Source organism: Spinacia oleracea, chromosome 5 (assembly GCF_020520425.1).
Source record: "Spinacia oleracea cultivar Varoflay chromosome 5, BTI_SOV_V1, whole genome shotgun sequence".
Taxonomy (NCBI): Eukaryota; Viridiplantae; Streptophyta; class Magnoliopsida; order Caryophyllales; family Amaranthaceae; genus Spinacia; species Spinacia oleracea.
In genome coordinates, this window is record NC_079491.1 from 75,192,383 (window position 1) to 75,198,562 (window position 6,180).

The 6,180-nt window shown below is 36.9% G+C and overlaps 1 long non-coding RNA gene across 1 annotated transcript; it reads left to right on the top strand.

Annotated features, from left to right (window-relative positions):
* Positions 1-707: 707 nt before the first annotated feature.
* Positions 708-5,877, top strand: LOC110793935 (uncharacterized). Its single transcript, XR_008922035.1, has 6 exons — positions 708-896; positions 1,426-1,854; positions 1,983-2,084; positions 2,464-2,543; positions 2,764-2,846; positions 5,606-5,877. It is a non-coding gene; the product is annotated as an uncharacterized lncRNA (long non-coding RNA).
* The last annotated feature ends 303 nt before the right edge of the window (positions 5,878-6,180 follow it).

Consider the following 6,180-nt stretch of genomic DNA (forward strand, 5'->3'; position numbering starts at 1 on the left):
GGCCCAAATGTATACAGGTGAGCAGTTCCAGGATGCGTACTGGGAGGGGATCCTTGGTGCTCGTCGCATGTTTGCTAAGAACATGCCGAACTTCAAGTGGGCCGAGCATGTCCCTAAGTGGATTGAGGCTCGGGACCATCAAGAAGAGTGTCAGGCTGACCAAGATGACGCTGCTCGGGAGCGAGAGGAAGCTGCTAAGGAGCGGCAAGCTCGGAAGGTTGCTTCCGAGGGTGACACTAACGTGGGCACCACTTCGAAGGCTACACTTCAGGGGCTTTCTAGTGATGTCCCTTAGGAACTCCGGCAGTCGTCTTCTTCAGAGTCGGTTGGTTCCAGTTGAGGACTTCCGAACTTGTGCTTAAACTTCTTTCCCTTTTTGCCTCGGCGCTGTGTTGTACTTTAATAATTTTTGTTTGCTTTATTTGTACTTTGGTAGGCCGATATCATCTGTTGATGGCTGCCGATTTTAACTTTAAAGTCATTTTTCTTTCAATTTTTGAGGATTCCTCGGGTAGTGCCGAGCTTGATTTATGTAATTGTACTCCTCTCCCCCAACCATTGAATGAAAAATGGTTTTTCACTAGTGGAAAAAACTCTATAGGTGGCCACTTAAAGGTTGCCCTTGTTTAAACAAGGGCAACCTTTGACAAAAAAAATAAAAAAAGAAAAGAAAAAGAAACATTTTCATTTTCTCTCCAAACGTTTAAGCGCAACTCTTGGACATTTTCACTGCTAAACCTATGCCAGCTCCAGCTTCTCTTGTTCCCTGTACTACAACATCTCCCCAAAGCCACACACCACTCTCACGTACACTCACCCACCGGCGCCCCTCTTCACCGTCGTCGTCTCTGCTCTGCTCTCGCATAACATCCCGCTGGAGGATGAGATATTCGAAGGTCAGTTCTCCGTTTCTTTTTTCTCAGTTTCTGTATTGTCTTGTTCATTTCGTTTTCATTTGGATCAATTAGCTCTTTTTGTTGGATTATTGGGTTGTTTTGCGCATTTGTTTGATCCCTTCAATTTATGTTTTTGTTAATTACAGATTTTAATTGTTGATTTTGGAGAATGTTAGGTTAATGGGGGATGAAACTGTGGGAAAATGTTGAGTGACAATTGCGAGCTAGGGATTTCAATTGTTATTGCAGTAAATTAGTCAAGCAATCCCCCTAATTTAGGTTTTCGCTTAGGGTCTTTCTAATTGACAGATTAATTGGATTGAGGACTTGAATTTTAGTTTGCACGAAGTATTATGATTGTTATCTTCAGAACTTTGAAGAAAAATGTACATGTTCATTTTTGGTTTGATTTTTGGTTTGATTCAGTGTGTATCTGATGTGGATATTGCTTCTGTGCTGCTGTCTTGCTATGGTATGTTGATATTGCTTCTGTGCTTTTGTGTTGCTGTCTTGCTATGGTATGTTGCAGGCTGGTATGGTGCTTCTGTGCTGCTGTCTTGCTACGGCTGTTGCTGCTGCTACTACTCTGCTGCTACTCTGCTGTCTTGCTACGGCTGCTGTGCTGCTACGTCTGCTACGGCTGCTGCTACTCTGTTGTCATGCTACGGCTGTGCTGCTACTGCTGCTGCTGCTGCTGATACTCTGCTGCTACTCTGCTGCTGGCATATCTGTTTTATCCTTCATTCTTATCTACCTTTCTCTGAGTGTATATGCTTGACTTATTATTGTGTCTTCTATTTCAGCATGATCTTACACCAATTGAAATTGCGGCTAGGGAAGATAATCTTGCAATTGTAGACACCCTCTTTGACTTTACTGCTCCTATTCCTCATATTTGACCTGGGAGGACTTTCATGGAATATACGACTATATCAACTCTCAGGAAGCAAAAGATCAGGTTATTATTATGCAACCTATATTGTACCATTTTATATATTCTCAAAACCAAAAAAAAAAAAAAGTACTTATGTTAGTTTTTGGGGTTGCATTTGATGGTTTATTGTTACCATGTTCCATAACTTACAGCGGGAACTCCAAGCTGAAATAAAATTCTTAGAAGCAAAAGAAAATGGAGCACAAGCCACCAGAATAAATGATTATATGACTGCAGTTTACTGGTATACAGAGGTAAAAAAATTAAAACTGAACTATAACTTGGCCTTCAATTATGCTGCAATCTGAGTATTGTTAGTATGCTGCAATCTTTTTGATGCTGTAATCTGACTATTACATACACATTTGGTACCAGATTGGGGAACTTTCCCTTGTGCCAAATTGCACAAGACTTAAGTAGTAACAGCTGCTGAATCAGGGTTTGTAGGGTAGCCATGTTTTCTTTATATTTGTTCTGGAGTTGAATGAAGATTTTAGTGCAAATGGTTGTGTACACATTTTTTTCCATACTTGATGGTTTTATATTTTCTAAGCGGAAGGTATTCAGTTGCTACTATCTGCCGTTTTGCCAAAAGTCTTTGCTATTGGATTGATTTTCATTTTTTCTTTCCAGGTTTGGTTCAGGACAAGCAATTTGTGAAATTACTTGTACAGAACCGTCCCAAGCAATTGAATGCACTCTCCCGCTATATGGTACTCCTCTCCATCCCTTTTGATTCTTTACGTTTGGTACCTCCATTATGACAATCTGCCATCAAAAGAAAAGAGAAAAAGGAGAATTGCTAGTAACAAAAAACGAATTATTAAATGCTTCTATTAATAGGTTTTGGTGTGGCTAATCACTTGTTCGATTGTACTTGAACCTTCTCCTAGCAAAGTGAACTTGTGCAAAATTCTTGTTTTTTCCTTTTAGATAGATCTATATAATACCATGGTTGAGAAGGAGGGTACAGATGGTGAAGCAGAGGCTCTGAAGGCCTGTAAGATCTGGAAAAGGTACATTAAATAGTATATTTATGATGTATTATTAGGCTAGAAATTAGTTTAAAAAAACTATTCGCCTATAATTGGCATGAACCATCAAAAATGTCATTTTGGGCCAAATATGACCTATCGTAATTGCCATGAAATCTGTCACTTAGTTTCTCTTATAATTTTCATATGTTCTTCATTTTTCTTTGCGCTATCGGAATATTATTGATATCGGAATGCTTCTCATGTGACTTTTATGCGTTAATGTGTGTTGCAAGATACAACTAATGTTAATAACTCATTTGTAGCTCTAAAAATGAGCAAACGAGCAAAAATAATATCGCAATGAGAAAGTTGACAATGGACCAAAGGCCTGTCACAACTGATCATTTTCTGATCTGCACAGTTGCAGATCAGCAGCAGCAGATCAGCTGCTGAACAGATCAGAAACTGATCTGCTGCTGCTGATCTGCAGCTGAACTGATCAGTTTCCGATCTGTTCAGCAGCTGATCTGCTGCTGCTGATCTGCAACTGAACAGATCAGAAACTGATCAGTTCAGCTGCTGATCTGCTGCTGCTGATCTGCAGCTGAACTGATCAGTTTCTGATCTGTTCAGCAGCTGATCTGCTGTTGCTGATCTGCAACTGAACAGATCAGAAACTGATCAGTTCAGCTGTTGATCTGTTGCTGCTGATCTGCAGCTGAACTGATCAGTTTCTGATCTGTTCAAATATTAGATGTTATATTGCTGTCTTTTTATGAAAAGGCTCGGGAATATATGCTCGAGACTATACATGTTAACTATTCGCCTATAATTGGCATGAACCGTCAAAAATGTCATTTTGGGACAAATATGACCTATATCGTCCCAAATGGGCTTATGTGTGCATAAAGAACTTGAAATGAATCTTAGTAAACTCTAACTAAGCATATGAAACATAAAAAAGATTTAGAAAGTGTCATTACGTTCATTTGTTGGTAGTTGGGATCGAAAATTCCATTTTTGGCTATAAATGACCTATATCGACCTAAATTACCCAGAGGCGTGCATAACGAACTTGAAATGAGTTTAATAAACATATAAATAATCATTTGAATCATGAAAAACGTTTAGAATATGGAAATAGGTTAGTTTGTTGGTAGTTGGGATCGAAAATGCCATTTTGGGCCATAAATGACCTATATTGATCCAAATGACCCATAGGCGTGGATAACGAACAAGAAATGAGTCTTATAATCATGTAACTAATCATATGAATCATGAAAACGTTTAGAATATGGAAATAGGTTCGTTTGTTGGTAATTGGGATCGAAAATGCCATTTTTGGCCATAAATGACCTATATCGACCCAAATGACCCTTAGGCGTGAATAATGAACTTGAAATGAGTCTTATAATCATATAACTAATCATATAAATCATGAAAAAGGTTTAGAATGTGGATATAAGTTCGTTTGTTGGTAGTTGAGATCGAAAATGCCATTTTTGGCCATAAATGACCTATATCGACCCAAATGACCCTTAGGTGTGCATAACGAACTTGAAATGAGTCTTATAAGTATATGACTAATCATATAAATCATGAAAAATGTTTAGAATATGGAAATAGGTTCGTTTGTTGGTAGTTGGGTTCAAAAATGCCATTTTTGGCCGTAAATGAACTATATCGACCCAAATGATCTATAGGCGTGCATAACGAACTTAAAATGAGTCTTATAAACATATAACTAATCATATGAATCATGAAAAACGTTTAGAATATGGAAATAGGTTCGTTTGTTGGTAGTTGGGATTGAAAATGTCATTTTTGACCATAAATGACCTATATCGACCCAAATGACCCTTAGGCGTGCATAACGAACTTGTAATGAGTCTTATAATCATATAACTAATCATATAAATCATGAAAAAGGTTTAGAATGTGGATATAAGTTCGTTTGTTGGTAGTTGGGATCGAAAATGCCATTTTTGGCCATAAATGACTTATATCGACCCAAATGACCCTTAGACGTGCATAATGAACTTGAAATGAGTCTTATAATCATATAACTAATCATATAAATCATGAAAAAGCTTTAGAATGTGGATATAAGTTCGTTTGTTAGTAGTTGGGATCGAAAATGCCATTTTTGGCCATAAATGACTTATATCGACCCAAATGACCCTTAGGCGTGCATAATGAACTTGAAATGAGTCTTATAATCATATAACTAATCATATAAATCATGAAAAAGGTTTAGAATGTGGATATGAGTTCGTTTGTTGGTAGTTGGGATCGAAAATGACATTTTTTGCCATAAATGGCCTATATCGACCCAAATGACCCTTAGGTTTGCATAACGAACTTCAAATGAGTTTCATAAACATATAACTAATCATATGAATCATGAAAAAGGGTTAGAATGTGGAAATAGTTCGTTTGTTGGTAGTTGGGATCGAAAATGCCATTTTTGGCCATAAATGACCTATATCGACCCAAATGACCCATAAGCGTGCATAACGAACTTGAAATGAGTCTTATAAACATATAACTAATCATATAAATCATGGAAAAGATTTAAAAAGTGTACTTAGGTTCATTTTTTGATATTTGGGATCGAAAATGCCATTTTTGGCCAATTATGATCTATATCGAGTTAAGTGAGCCTTAGATGTGCATAAAGAACTTGAAATGAATCTTAGTACACTCAGAAAGTTGTTTTCGAGACCAATATAATTTCTGTTTTCGCATATGAAACTTAAATTAATTTATTGGTTTGCATGTACGTTGTTCTTTTAAAGGTTTTCACAACTCCAAGGGAAGGGGCCCTTCACCAAAGAGGAGTTGGATGAAGTTCGAGACAAGTGGGCTACTTACTTCAACGATTGTGAATTACCCTCAGTGTAATAATTAGAGCAGGCTTGTAGTTATTCGTGACTCTTACATTATTTTGTTATTTATCGATTTAATTAATTACATTTGTATTAATTCGGAAATATTATTGGAAATTTGAAATTTATATCATTTTTGAGGAATGTCAAGATGATGTTTGGTGAAACAGTATTCTATAAATTATAATGCATAATTTTATATTGCAAATATCAGGAATTATATTGCAGATTTTTTTTTTTTTTTTTTTAAAAAAAAAAACTCAAAAGTTGCCCTTGTTTGCAACAAGAGCAACTTATGTGCAGCTTATAAGTTGCCCTTGTTTCAAACAAGAGCAACTTATGTGAAGCTTATAAGTTGCCCTTGTATGCGACAAGGGCAACTTATAAGTTTCACATAAGTTGCCCTTGTTGCAAATAAGGGCAACTTATAAGATTATAAGTTGCCCTTGTTAAGGGCAACCTTTGATAATTTCACAAAAGTGACC